Genomic DNA, 15,679 nt, shown 5'->3' with positions numbered 1-15,679 from the left:
GTAGGGTTATAATACAATACAATTACTATAAGGTGTGGTTATAATACAGTTCAATTACTATAAGATAGGGTTTAATACAGTGCAATTACTATAACTAAATGTATTTATCTACATCAAGTTTCCTGTCACTTCCAATTCACAAACATCTAAATATATGTTATCTTTAGTTACTCTGACGTAACGTCCTATAGTGACGTCATCACATTCAAATGTCCGAGAAGTCATACCGAATATTCCCGGTATGAATTTACAGATGATAGGCGTGGTTGTTGGAGTAGTTGGATCAGACTTATAAACCATTATACTTGTATCAACCATTCTGTTATAAATATCTGTGAAATACATAGTAGACATAACAAATTAACAGAACACAATTTTTATGGGAAAAAATCACTGGTTTATTCTAAAAGCACAAAGTTTCGACAAGTATCTTCTTATCGTTATCGTGCGTAGGGTCGCCTGTTCAACCTCGTGGGTTTTCTCCGGGTCCTCCGGTTTCCTCCCACTGCTAAAGACCCCTACGCGCAAGCGAATTATTGAAATAAAATTAAACCATATGTTAGTCCCGAAATGACCTGGTTTGTGTCGAGTGGACGTTAAACCCCATTTCTCTCTACTCTCCCCCTCTCTCTCTCTCTCTCTCTCTCTCTACTCTCTCTCTCTCTCTTTCTCTCTCTCTCTCTCTATGTCTCTCTCTCTCTCTCTCTGTCTCTCTTATCGTTATCAAGCACAATGACATTTAGTAAACTTAGGATGAATATATAGATGTTGCATGGTGAGGCCAAGGGATCTTTTACGTGCACACCTCGATTTTTCGTCCCATCCGAAAGACTAGACAGCTGTCCTTGTCAGGCCCTCCGTTCTGCATCACTGACAAGGGGGAACCACGCCGGAAAATCTGGATGAAATTTCTCGGCCAATGTAGGGATCGAACACCCGACCTCCAGGCTAACGAGCCAGCGTCTTACCCACTTAGCCACAGTAATTTGATAACGGTTTGAGGACACAGAACTATTATGATGAACTTACATTCTCGATGATCTCTACGATTCACTATGGTAACACTAGTAATGTTATATATATGTTCAAGATCAACTTGTAACCATGGGTTATCATCGTTACCGCCAGTATGGCTGCAGCTTAACTCGTGTGAATCGCCATTTCTATTACCATCGACAGCCAGTGATGATGACCACAACCCATTTGGATTTTCTAAAGTTGAACTTTGTAGAGTAGGTTTACGCAAGGCAATATTCGGTCCATCTGAAATTATAGATATTGATATATTGCATAATCTATGAAACCTTTACTAGACGAGAGAGAGAGAGAGAGAGAGAGAGAGAGAGGTAGAGAGAGAGAGAGAGAGGTAGAGAGAGAGAGAGAGAGAGAGAGAGATGCGGTTTAACGTCCACTCGAGACAAACTAGGTCAATTCGGGACTAACACATGGTTCAATTTTATTTCAATAATTTGCTTGCGCGTAGGGGTCTTTAGCCGTTGGGGGAAACCGGGGGACCCGGAGAAAACCCATGGGACTGGGTCGGCGATCCTACTCCTTGGCACGTACAACCGGGGAATCAAAACCACGCCGGTTGACTCGGGTCTTTAGCATTGGGAGGAAACCGGGGGACCCGGATAAAACCGGGGAATCAAAACCACGCCAGATGACTCAGTGACAGACCTTATGACACAGCGCGCACGCGCTAACCATTCGGCCACCCAACCCACCCTTTTAGTAGACGAAAATGGGTCGAATTTAAAGGCTACTTTAACAAAAGCTGTTTGCCGAGCCTAGTCTTATGTTTATGTATAACAGATAAGATGGGTATGGACAATAAGCATTGAACCTAAAGGATAGTCTGTTGCAATGTCTATCAATTTAAACAAAATTTGCAAATTAGGGTTGCAGCTCGTGAATTTCTGATTTTCGATATTTCTCATAAAGGTGATTGTAGAAAACTATGTCTATACGTTCGGTTGAGACGACAAACCGCGGTTCGGTGTAAAACTTGAAAGGGTACATGAGGTAGTTGGAAGTCCAAGCAGGGTACGTGTTGATTGGCAGTTGTCTAGGCACAACTCCTCACGTGACACACTTTATTAATCAAATACAAATTACTGTAAATTTCTCGTTAAATGATGTACTTCCATTCTTGTCTAGCAATACCACCTTCGTCAGAACGTCTCCATAACTGTAAATGCTCTAGACAGAAAACCAAAATTATCCCATGTTTCACAAACAGGGCCTGTCTGTGTTCACAGATGTGAGAAATAGTTTTGAAACCAAGGGGGTATTTACAGTTGTGATAAAACAGAAAATGATACGAATCGACCCTATAATTATAATATTAAATGGATAAAAACCGGTGACATAATTTCCTAACTTACTTGGAAGTCTCTTACATCCGTTCACATTATACGTGTTCTGCTGACCAGATAAGTTGTCCACTAAAAGATAAAATAATCGTTATTTTGAAGTGGAAATTGTACACGGTGTATGAACAAAAACAGTCGGATAATAAATAAGAGCAAGTGTTTATAAATATATTTATAAATAAGAGAAAATGTTTATTGATATTGTAGTTAAATTATATCAAATAGAGAAACTCCTACAAGTCTTTTTTGATATCAAAAAATATCAACACAAGTTGATAAAGTAACAAAAAACGAGGCTCTGCCGATTGTTTTTGACTTTATCAACGAGTGTCGATATTTTTTGACATCAAGAAATACGAGTAGGAGATTTTATTTATCACCCAATCCTTTCTTACGTGCACAAATAAATAAATATAATTCTTTGCTATAGACTCCACTTTTACTGAACCTGATTACATTACGGCGTAGTGATACATCATTTTTTGACAGCAATTCAACCATTGCAAAGTCCTTTATTCAATTAAATAAAAATAATTCATTTTTTTTTTTAAAAAAAAAGGAGTTTCTTTTAATAAAAAATGAACTGTTCTTTGAAACTACAAAAAGGTAGTACTTTTTTAACTGACCAATCAAATTCATGTAAAGCAGTAGATTATGAAATTTATCACACAAGCGATATCTACTGTAGGATGTATTATTGGGTGATAAACATGTATAACACTATTGGGGGCGATAGGTTATTCAATCCATGTGTAATTGCTGGAGACAGAGCATTCATGCGTATCGGGGATTATGTGTAGTATAAAGCACGAGACTGAGGTTATGCTGTGGAAAGAAAGACTGAAGAAAATAACCCGAGAAAAAGAAAAACCGAGGCCGGCACATGTTTTCCGAGTTTTGCCTGTCAGATAAGTAAAATAGTAAAGTCCAAACAACGTGAAGTCCGTAGAGAAGTCCAAAGTGACGAAGGGAAATGAAATGAAATAAAATCGGGTTTAACGTCCTACTGTTCTGCTCCGAACTGGGCTAATGAAGTCGGGCATACGCCATAGAGTGTGCTATGAGGTAAATTTTGACCGAACAGCGGCACTACGGCCTAGGCCTACTCTTATATCGAATTCCAACTGTAAAGGGATCTTTTACGTGCATGCCAATGTGTACACGGGACCTCGGTTTCTCGTCCCATCCGAACGACTAGACAGCTGTCCTTGTCAGGTCCTCCTACCTATACCACTGACAAGGATCTTTTACGTGCACGTCAATGTATACACGGGACCTCGGGTTTTCGTCCCATGCGAATGACTAAACAACGCTCCTTGTCAGGTACTCCGTCCTACACCACCGACGGAAAATCTGGATGAACTTTCTCGGACAATGCAGGGATCGAACACCCGACCTCCATGCTAGCGAGCCAGCGTCTTACCTACTTAGCCACCGTGATCCCCAAAGTGACGAAGGACACCGCATAGTATCATAATAATTGTTCGACGACGTGACACACTGCCGCCCAAAACGGGTCAATAGTGTCACATCTTGTGGTTTGTTTTTAGTGACATACAAACCACATAACTTATCCATTAAGTGACTGATCATTCATGTCGTTTTAAACACTTTTTTGTGGATCATTATTACTTCTTTATTTTCCCTCCCCCTTGTCAGTGGTGCAGAACGGAGGGCTTGACAAGGACAGCTGTCTAGTCATTCGGATGAGACGAAAAACCGAGGTCCCGTGTATACATTGGAATGTACGTAAAAGATCCCCTGGCAGTTGAAATTCGATATAAGAGTAGGTCGTAGTGCCGCTGCCCGGGCAAAATTTCCCTCATAGCACACTGTATGGCGTATGCCCGTCTTCATTAGCCCAGTATAGGAGCAGAACAGTAGGACGTTAAACCCCATTTCATTTCAAACGGGCAAAACCAAATTGATTTTGTCCATTGAGCGATTGAGCATTCATATATGTTTTAAGCGCTTTTTTGTGAAGCATTATTTTCTCATTATTTCCCTTCTAACAGGCCAAACCAAAATGATTTTGTAGCTGGAATTAAAAAATAATTTCATGGCTATTTTGCTTGTTTCAATGATGTTGAATATATCTATAAAAATAATGTTACCCACCTTTATGACCGGTTATCTCAACTTCACATAAAGTCATAAACTCTGATTTCTCAATAAAAATTTTAACAAATCGCCCCATAACCCCATGTTGACATTCGATTAGGGTTGGTCCGGTTGGTAGAAGTCCAGGTATGAAGCCACAACAGTTAGGAGTATCTACTCCAGTATACATCAAAGGGTTATAGTTGTACAGTTCGATGTTCACATCATGTAAACGTTCAGCTAAAAAAAATATTATAGAGATTATGAATGTAATGGAGGTTAACGTCCTACTGTTCTGCTCCTAAACTGGGCTAAGGAAGACGGGCATACGCCATACAGTGTGCTATGTGGGAAATTTTGCCCGGGAAGTGGCGCTACGGCCTACTCTTATATCGAATTCCAACTGCCAAGGGTTCTTTTACGTGCACACCAATGTATATACGGGACCTCGGTTTTTCGTCCCATCCGAACGACTAGACAGCTGCCCTTGTCAGGCCCTCCGTCCTGCATCACTGACAAGGGAAAACCAAGCCGGAAAATCCGGATGAACTTTCCCGGCCAATGCAGGGATTGAACACCCGACTTCCAGGCTAACGAGCCAGCGTCTTACCCACTTAGCCACGTGATCCCCTATAGAGATTATAAGGTCTGGTGGTATTGAGTCCAGAGTGGCGTAGTTTTGATTTCCAGCTTGTATGAGACAAGGATCAGGGTCGCCTGTTCGACTTTCATGGGATTACTTCATGGGCACCCGTTCTCTCCCATTTTACGCGCAATTGAACTATTGAAATAATATTGAGCCATGTTAGTCCCAAAATGACCTAGGTTGTACTCTCTCTCTCTCTCTCTCTCTCTCTCTCTCTCTCTCCCATATCTTCGTTAAACGTTGGGGGGCTGGATGGCCGAATGGTTAGCACGTGTGCGCTGTATCATAAGGTCTGTCATTGAGTCAACTGACGTGTTTGTGCGTGACAAGGAGTAGGGTCGCCCGAACCATGTGTTAGTCCCGAAATGACCTAGTTTGTGTTGGGTGGACGTTAAAACTCTCTTTCGCTCTCTCTCTCTCTCTCTCTCTCTCTCTCTCTCTCTCTCTCCTCTGTGTCATAAAATAATTAAAATAATTAAAATAATTAAATATCCGTGGATAAAATCATCATTATAAAAATCACAGATTCTTGCGGGACAATTATAATTATTTGTCATTCAGGCGTGATCATTCTACAAACACACTCTTTTGAATAGTTAATCTAATTAAAAGTTAACGAAGCTATGTTGTTGACTTCGTTAAGAACGATTTGAATGAAATAAGTCAACTGTAACATTATAAACATTAACAATGCATTGTTTACTTGTGGTATCCATACCAACACGTCAGAACAAATCTATACTAATATTTGTGTCTGTCGTTTGTCTGTCTGTTCGGGGTTGGCGGCTGCACTAGGTCTGCCCCGAGTCTGAAATTTGGGGTATAGGGGTAGCTCGGACCGGGGAGTAACATAGGCCAGGTGGCGTTAGTCTACCACTTCCGGTTTCGGGGTTATGACCCCCGAGCGAATCCGGGCATTCTTTTAGTAAATAATAAATGTAGAGTTTAAATGATATCACATAAACTGGCGTAGTATATAAGCACAACGTTTCGGTAGATATCCTCATAATGGTATACAGCAAAAAGACATTAGGTCGACTTGTAAACAATACGAGGATACTAATGTGTGTGAAATTGCTTTATTTAACGTCCGCTTTCACCGAGGTGTTATCGCAGACAAGAGATGCTAATGAGAAAGTCGTTCTTATGTAGCAAACAAGTAAGTGTGTCAATGTCCTGTTCGTTCGTTTGTTCCTATAGCCTTGTGTTCAGCTCGAACTGAATCCGTCCATTCTATGCTATATCTTGGTGATATCCGCGTGATGACTAGATTATACGATTTATTTCTTTAAAGCACAAACAATATTGTTAGCACATGATGAAAAACAGAATTACCAGCGATCCTGTAATACTTATCTGATTCTTAAAGCAAGGACCTAGCAGAGAATATGAGAGCTAACCCTCGGAAAACAAGGGTATTCCTTATAGCAATTTACAGAGAGAGAAATGGGGTTTAACGTCCACTCGACACAAACTATGTCATTTCGGGACTAACATATGGTTTAATTTTATTTCAATAATTCTCTTGTGCGTAGGGGTCTTTAGCAGTGGGAGGAAACCGGAGGACCCGGAGAAAACCCACGAGGTTGGACAGGCGACCCTACTCCTTGTCACGTACAACCGGGGATTCGAAACCACGCCAGTTGACTCAATGACAGGTCGTATGATACAGCACACACGTGCTAACCATTCGGCCACCCATCCCCCCTAGCAATTTACAGGCCGGGTGATTTTTTTATAGGTTTGTTTAAAAACCAATATCTCTTTTATTTACTTTTGATTTTAATTCTGTTTTAAAGGAGCTAAATCGCTAACATTTGGGACCTAGAAATTGACAAAAGTGGGTCGCAACGCATATAATACTGTAATATGAATGTATATAAACTGATTTACATTCAATGGTTTCCGTTTTACTCCAATTTCAAATCAATTATGTTCGGCGAAATAAGCCAGCAGTCTCAAGCGAGTGCAAATTTCTAGCGTCTGGTTATTCCAGTCTACATGCGCCGTTTGATTTGGTGCAATGTGTCTAGCCTCTTCCCTCGAGTCTCTTGATACAACTGGGGCTGAAGCGCATTATGGTACATGATTCGTGTACCAATGGTAAAATGTTTATTTTATCTTAAATATTGGATATCAAAAGCCCATCTTTTTCCGGTAAGATCACAACATGAAAGTTGATTTAATTTGACAAATAAATCGTGTTTTCAATGTTGTAGATTTTGGATGATATTGAGTTAGAGACTTAGCTACTTTAAACCAGTTTAGTTGTAAATAATATAATGTTTTACTCACGGTAATTATCTGAATCGAGGGTATTATGTAAGGTGACATATAATACATGATATATATCGGATAAATCCACCATTAAGTATGGACTGAAATCACCCTCTCTTGTTATGAAACATGTAGACATGGTGTCACCATCAACAGCCAAACTACTTTCAAATCTTCCATTCATAGAACTCTTATAAGTCGGCTTCTGGTAGGCTATGTTGTAACCTGAAAAACATATTTAAGCGTTCGATCATACTCATACAGAAGAGAGAGAGAGAGAGAGAGAGAGAGGGAGAGAGGGGGGGGGATAACGTTCACTCGACACAAACGAAGTCATTTTGGGATTAACATATGGTTCAATTTCATTTTTTTATTTCAACAATTCGATTGCGATTGGGAGGAAATCGGGGGACCCGGAGAAACCCCACGATGGTAGACAGGCGACCCTACTCCTTGCCACGTACAACCGGGGAATCGAAACCTCGTGAGATGACCCAATGACAAACCTTATCATACAGCACAAACGCGCTAACCATTCGCCCCCCCCCACCAAAGGCCTAAATAAACTAACTCGGTTATCAAGGCGTATATTTGGGAATATATTTAACAACCCAGACGGTTTGTCGGCGCCGAACTACTCCTTTATATATCAATAATTTTATTGAACCTCGCCACGGGACTATTAAAATAGGTCCGTCTATTCTCCCGTCTCTCCGTCGGTCGGTCCGTCTGGCTGTCTATCTGTCACACTTGGGACTCTCCTTCTAAATGAGCTAGAATGTTCAAACTTAGTGTAGGTGTTTATTAGGATAATGTCTTTACTGAGTTCAATGGTTAACATTTTCCTCTACAGCTAAACAGAGCTAAGCAATTTCATTGGTAGATGTTTTGGGACAAGATAACTTTTAGTCTTACTTATGGAGAGTGGTGAAACTGAGTTCGATCGTTAACATTGTCTGTTTAGACTAACTATAGATAATGATTTTGATTAATCAGGCCCGTAACTAGGGGTCGGGGGGGGGGGGTGTCTTTGCAAAAAGTTTCGCCCCTGCTGTGAAAAGATTTTCGACCATACAAAAAATAGATATACATTGTCCGTCAATATTACAGCACCCCCGAGAACACTTCCCGCCCCCTTCGTTGCTCTGAGCTAGTTACGGCCCTGGTAATATAACTAGAAGCCAGTGAAGCTCGTGCAATACTGGAGTTATATGATTCCCTTTCCTGGTGCCTTTGATCAACCGTGCTGCAGCATTCTGAAGATGTTGAAGCTTTGGTAGGTGGCAGTCTGGTAGGTGGCAGTCTGCAACGCCGGAAAGGACGGCGTTGTGGTAGTCGAGTTTAGACTAGTCTCGGTCACCCAGAACCTCCTAGTCTTAAACATACGGAGGGTCTGGGAAGGTTGTCAATATTTGACGTAAAGTCCATTGCCCATGCGTAACCGGGAGTTTGGTTTTTAATGTGGTTGATTATCCAGTCTCTTTAGCGAAGTCAAGTAAGAGTTGCGCCCCTTCCCACAATAAATCCCATAATTCTTGCATTAATATAAACAAACATGAATCGTGACGACGAATTAGGATTAATTTTAAAAGCATAGATATGGCCCATGAAGAGAGAAATTTTACAATAAAAATTTAAGTGTGTTAGATATTGAACTCGCATGCAATCAAATGGATTTTTTGAAATGACATTCTTATATTAATTTCATGGGCGTAAACATCTTGTTTTAAGAGGAGTTACCTCCCTTAGACATTGTTTATGATAATGTGAAAGACCGGATTATCTAGCCAATTTTTCTCAAATGTTGACAACCGGTCCATATTTTTCTGGATGATAGAGACTAAGTTTAGACATGACTAGGGATTGAACGAGTGGCTTCAGATTATCGGTAAATAGGAACTGTTTAATATTATCCAGTTGATGTAATTTAAAGAATGCAGTGTACTAAGTATTGGACGTTAAATTTGTAATAAACAACAAACAATGCCATTGTTGACGATAGACTATCTGACAGTAGCGCACATGTAGACGAAACACAGACTAATGATTCCAGTGTATGGTGTGACGAGACACTTAATTCCAGATCAATTATAGGATATACACAAAATTACTTTTAATAATTAGCTCTGAGTGGTGTTCAAAGTAACAAACTCATTCAATCTCTGTTTAATCCCGACATTGCTAAAACTCCAGTTTAGAAATTAATAGGCTATCATATCTGAATTTGGTTAGAGTACATGTAAGTGACCTTGTGGAGAGGTTAACAATGAATATTATTCCAGAATACTGGTAGCACCGAAGTTTAAACTGTTGCAATTTTCAAAATCGTGTTTAACGTTGCGCCTGATTAAAATCTTATTGATAAAATGAATCTTGTTTGCTTGGACTTGTTGCTATTTTATAGGACAAACAGAACTGATACGCGTAAATTAATACAAATTCAAGCATAGTGGTCGCTAAGCAGCAATGTCCCAAAAAGTAACATTTAATAATATCTTTTTTAATCATTTTAATGCTAACTTACCAATATTTTCTATTTTGAACATTCTCATCCCAGCATCAGGTTGAAGTTCTGAATCTGTTATTAGTCGGTGATAAATATAACATTGTTGTCTACCGGCATGAAAAGAGAAAATTACACAGAGTGGATCATCTTCACACATAATAGTACATGAAAGCACATCATCAACTGTTAATGTATTGGATGGTGTTGATCCTGTTTTATCTTGGTGCAGGAGGGTATATTTTATATCAGTGCCTGGTAAAAATGTGGCGACTGTTTGTAGAACCATAAAACATATAATAAACAACTGCATAAACATCACGGGTAATTTTCAATAGTTGTGTTCAAGACGTGGTGCACGCAGCTTATCAGAACCAACTCTGTATAAGAATAATACCAAAAATAATTGAAATCTCAAGTAGTATATCGAAGACGTTAATTAGTCTCGGTAATTAAGCAGAGCTTATCATTGATCGATTGGCAGGGCGCTCGGCAAAAAATCCTATGAAAATCTTTTATTATTAAAACCTATGATTGTTACATTAGGTTACGTGTATTAGTATGCTGACGTCATAGGCAGAACGCGTTTTTCTTAAAGTAGCACAGCCGTCTTCATTAGCCCAGTTTAGGACCAAAACAGTAGGACGTTAAACCCCATTTCATTTCATGTCATTTCATTTTAAAGTAGCACAGTCTCTAACTCAGTATCATCCAAAGCCTTCGATATTGAAAACACGAATTATTTGTCAGTTTAAATCAACATTGATGCTGTGATCTTACCGGGAAAAGATGGGCTTCTGATATCCAATATTTAAGACAAAATAAACATTTTACTATTGGTATACACAGGTATACATAATGTGTTTCAGCAACATTTGTCACACGGGACTCGCAGAACGAGGCTAGACATATTCCACAAGTCATGTCAGAGCATGTGCAATAAGTACTATGGGTGTAGACTGGAATAACCATACGCTAGAGATTGCCATTCGATTGAGACTTCTGGCTTATTTCGCCGAACATAACTGATTTGAATCAGCGTAAAAACGGAAACGATGGAATGTAAATCAGTTTAACTCAATTTATATTAATGACTAGAAGAATGCCCGGCTTCGCTCGGGGGTCATAACCCCGAAACCGGAAGTGGTAGACTAACGCCACCTGGCCTATGTTACTCCCCGGTCCGAGCTACCCCTATACCCCAAATTTCAGACTCGGGGAAGACCTAGTGTAGCCGCCAACCCCGAACAGACAGACAAACAGACAAACTTCACAAATATTAGTATAGATGGCTTATATAATAATGATCTTCCATGTAAAAGGTTCATCAATCATGGTTGACTACGATGTTGCAACAGCAAGCACCGACAACATAAACCATACCCCCGCCTTAAATTAAATATGGACACTGACCTAAACAGGATATATACGGAGTCTTAAAATCGGTCTCTTCGAACATTGACTAATTGTCTGTGAAGATGTTGAAAAGGATATAGTCAGAGGTGCAACGAGGGCAGATAATTTACATCTGCTGGAATGTCCTTCAAGTCTATTAACCGTCAACCACAGGCACTTTTTTTTAAACCATATTTTTATTCAGGTTTACTGAATGGGATTGAGGAACAGGCTTAGCCTATGTAAGACCCCTCTCCCTAAATAATTTGTATATACATATATATTATTAATACAAAAAGGGTGTATATACATAGTTAAAATGGCAAACACATACATATTATATAGATGTAATAAAATGGGTGAAAATGTACAGTATATATAGTAGTTAATATTTATACATATGCAAGTACAGTAAGAATCTTTTAATAATAATCAGCATTAGAGAGACTATACATACATAAAAGAGAAAATAAAACATTATTTGATCGAGATGAGATTAGCATCTGTTTGATATATCTATAAATTTATGGACCTGATTGAAAATATTAGAATTAACATCAAGACTGTAGACTGTGGAGCCGAATAAAAGACAGTTTATATTTTTAAAATCGTGTTGTAATTTGTCTATGGTTTCTGTTCGTGCAATTGAATGTAAGGAGCATCGCAGGAGGTAATGAAATGAAATGAAATGAAATGGGGTTTAACGTCCTACTGTTCTGCTCCTAACCTGGGCTAATGAAGACGGGCATACGCCATACAGTGTGCTATGAGGGAAATTTTGCCCGGACAGCGGCACTACGGCCTACTCTTATATCGAATTCCAACTGCCAAGGGATTTTTTACGTGCACGCCAATGTGTACACGGGACCTCGGTTTTTCGTCCAATCCGAACGACTAGACAGCTTTCCTTGTCAGCCCCTCCGTCCTGCATCACTGACAAGGGAGAACCACGCCGGAAAATCTGGATGAACTTTCTCGGCCAATGCAGGGATCGAACACCCGACCTCCAAGCTAGCGAGCTAGCGTCTTACCCACTTAGCCACGTGATCCCCCAACCAGGAGGTAATGATCGGGATCTTCAAATATATGACCGCAGAGGCACGCGGGACTGTCGGCAATATGTCGTAGGAATTTGTGACCCTGCAGGTCAGAGCATCGAAGTCGTAATTTACAATGGATTATTTGAGGTTTCCGCTGACCGTTATAATAAAACGAAGGAACTTTGATATCAGATTTCGATAGATGATCGGAGAAAATTTTCAGAGATCTAGAATTCCTCGCAGGGGTACTGAGTTTATTCCACTCCCTTATACTGGATGGGATAAATGATTTAGCAAAAATTTCAGTACGACAGCGAGTTTCTTTTAATTTGTTTGCAGGTGTTAGATTTATGAGATTCTTAAGATAAGGAGGGGTTAGGTTATTGATGATTTTGTAAAGTAGTTTTAATTTATGTCGATTTCGTCTTTTTTTGAGTGGAATAAAACCAGTTTCTGCGTAGAGGGAAGCATGGCTAGTACCCTTAACTGCCCCGCAAATAGTGCGTAGTGCGTCAAACTGAAGGTATTCAAAATTATTACATAAGAAGTCAGTGCATCCGTCCAAGATAACATCGGCATAATCAAAGTGTGGCAGAATGAAGGAAGAATATTGGGTGTGTAGCGATTTTCTATTTAGACGACATTTCAAGGAGCGAAGACTGTTTACTAATGTTGATACTTTGCTAATTATGCTATCAATGTGGCTGTTCCATTTACAATTGCTTTGAAAGATAAGTCCGAGGTGTTTATGTTCAGTTACTTCCTTTATTCCTGTTGAGTTCATTAGAAGGGGTGGTTTTACAATACTGCGTTTAGTTGTGAAGGTCAAAATTTCTGTCTTGAGGGGGTTAAATATCAGTGTGTGTACCTAGTGAAAAACGAAAAAGTTGGCATAAGGAATTACTAAGTTCATTAACGATATATTTTAAGAATTTTGAACTTGTTTCATCTGGACCTGAAGCTTTTGATGTATCTAGGCTATTTATTATGTCCTTAACTTATCCCGGGGTTGGTACAATGAGTCTAAGCTATTAGTATTCATTTGGAGGAGTGGAAAAGTTTTGTTACTACTGAACAGTTCAGTTTGTTGAATGAAATAATTATTAAGGGCATTTGCTTTATCGGTGGGCGTAAACATTGTATCATGTCCAACATTTAGTGGTGGGGGCTCGTTTGAGGATACAGCCTGTGTCTTGGTGTATGCGTTAATTAGATTCCACCATTTTTTAGTGCCAAAATTTTCTTTATCATTAATTTTTGTGTCAAATTTCTCAAAGTATTCTTTTTTGCATTTCCTTATCAGATTTATGTAGTCATTTCTTATTTTACGAAAATTTTGCCAATCAGTTTCCAAATTTCTTTTTACTGCTCTCTTATGTAGTCTATTTTTTTCATTCTTCTAATGCTGTTATTCATCCAAAGTTTCCAACCTCGTGAGTTGTCTCCGGGGCCTCCGGTTTCCTCCCACTGCTAAAGACCCCTATGCGCAAGCGAATTATTGAAATAAAATTAAACCATATGTTAGTCCCGAAATAACCTAGTTTGTGTCGAGTAGACGTTAAACCCCATTTCTCTCTCTTTCTCTCATCCAAAGTTTATCGTTTTTCCTAATTGTTACTTATTTGTTAGGTATATCTTATTTCTTGCTATTTTCATCAATTTGCTAGTAAATTGGACACAGAATGCATCAATATCAGAGCGATCAACAAGATTGTACCAATTGGTGTTTATTGTTTCTGTGGGTATACCCTCAAGGTTTGTATTTTTGTAATTCCATATCATTCGTTTGAAGCATTTTTGTTTAGGAACAGTAAAAGAGAGCTTACAAAAGACTGGGCAATGGCACTGCAGAAATTATCTAACACATCACATTCAACTGAGCGTAGGGTTGAAGTTATTAACATCAGGTCTAGTAGAGAATTTTGTGTACCGGTTTTGCTATAATGGTTTGATATATTTATTAACTGAGTCAGGTCTAATAAGTTTTTTGCATCGTGGATAAAGCTAGTTGTTTTTCTATGCAGATCAATATTAAAATCTCCTAAGATTATGCACTTATCAATTGGATCAGTAATAGCTTGTTGAAAAGAATTAAAAATCTGTTGATTGATATTCGATGTTGATGAGGGTGGTCTGTAGTAGGTACCAAGCGGAACTTGTTATGATCAGAGTTATTTTCTATCCAGATAGATTCAATGGGTTCATTTTCTAAGTCATTTCTACGTTTGAATGATATGGAATTACGAACATAAATAATCACCCCACCCCCGCGGTTATTTCTATCTTTCCTGACAAGCAGATAGTAGTTAGATAAAGCTATAGACCCAGATGTGATGTTTTTGTTAAGCCACGTTCACTTAATGTTATTATATCATAGCTAGTTAATTCTGCAGTTATCAAATCAAGTTTATTTTTAAGGCACCTTACATTCAAATGCACTACTGAGACTCGGTTATTGTTTTGTGTATTTGGGCCTGGGTTGGGTTCGATATGGCCTGAGAGTAGTAAGAGAGAACGGGTGAGTAGTGGTGACGGACAAACTGCGGCGATAGTAAGGATAATGCAAAAACTTCTTACTACTGCTTGGACGACCGTTAAATCCAAACTGTATGCAAGTCATCCGTGAGTTGATTTTGAGCTTGTCGTGTAAATAACGGTCCAATTAATAATTTCTTGAACATATGAAGCCTAAATAAAAACTTGCAATAGGCAGATTTAGCGCTTGCATAATGTATGTTTAAAATGTCATTCATTGTTTTGCGTGTCAATGTTGTCATTAAAACACCAGAGTAACAAGCAATTACCGTGCACGTTGAATATTTCAAATTGTCGTTTTTTTACCGATTGCACTCTAGTGAGAGAGAGAGAGAGAAATGGGGTTTAACGTCCACTCGACACAAACTAGGTCATTTCGGGACTAACATATGGTTCAATTTTATTTCAATAATTCGCTTGCGCGTAGGGGACTTTAGCAGTGGGGGGAAACCGGAGGACCAGAAGAAAACCCACGAGGTTGGACAGGCGACCACTTCATTAGTACACATTGTACAAATTCAGTGGGAGTGGATGGGGTTTTAACTTTTTGAGAGATTGTGTTGAGACCACCATCTCAAGTAAATCCATAATACGTTCTCTTAATGGAATGGAAGACAATATTTTTAATTGGTACTAATAACTTCTTTCCAGTAAGCATGTCTATAACGACTCATGGGTGGCTAAGTGGGTAAGACGCTGGCTCGCTAGCCTGGAGGTCGGGTGTTCCGTGTATACATTGGCGTGCAGGTAAAAGATCCCTTGGCAGTTGGAATTCGATATAAGAGTAGACCGTAGCGCCGCTGCCCGG

General features: G+C 39.3%; 1 long non-coding RNA gene across 1 annotated transcript; it reads right to left on the bottom strand.

Annotated features, from left to right (window-relative positions):
- Window positions 1-1,038: 1,038 nt before the first annotated feature.
- LOC126818306 (uncharacterized) lies at window positions 1,039-4,686 on the bottom strand. The gene is made up of 3 exons (XR_007679191.1): window positions 4,494-4,686; window positions 2,388-2,447; window positions 1,039-1,263 (listed from the first exon to the last, which is right to left on the bottom strand). It is a non-coding gene; the product is annotated as an uncharacterized LOC126818306 (long non-coding RNA).
- Between the last annotated feature and the right edge of the window lie 10,993 nt (window positions 4,687-15,679).

The sequence above is a fragment of the Patella vulgata genome, chromosome 4 (genome assembly GCF_932274485.2).
Source record: "Patella vulgata chromosome 4, xgPatVulg1.2, whole genome shotgun sequence".
Classification (NCBI taxonomy): Eukaryota; Metazoa; Mollusca; class Gastropoda; family Patellidae; genus Patella; species Patella vulgata.
Note: the sequence above shows the minus strand (reverse complement) of the source record. Positions and strands in the feature narration are given on the sequence as shown.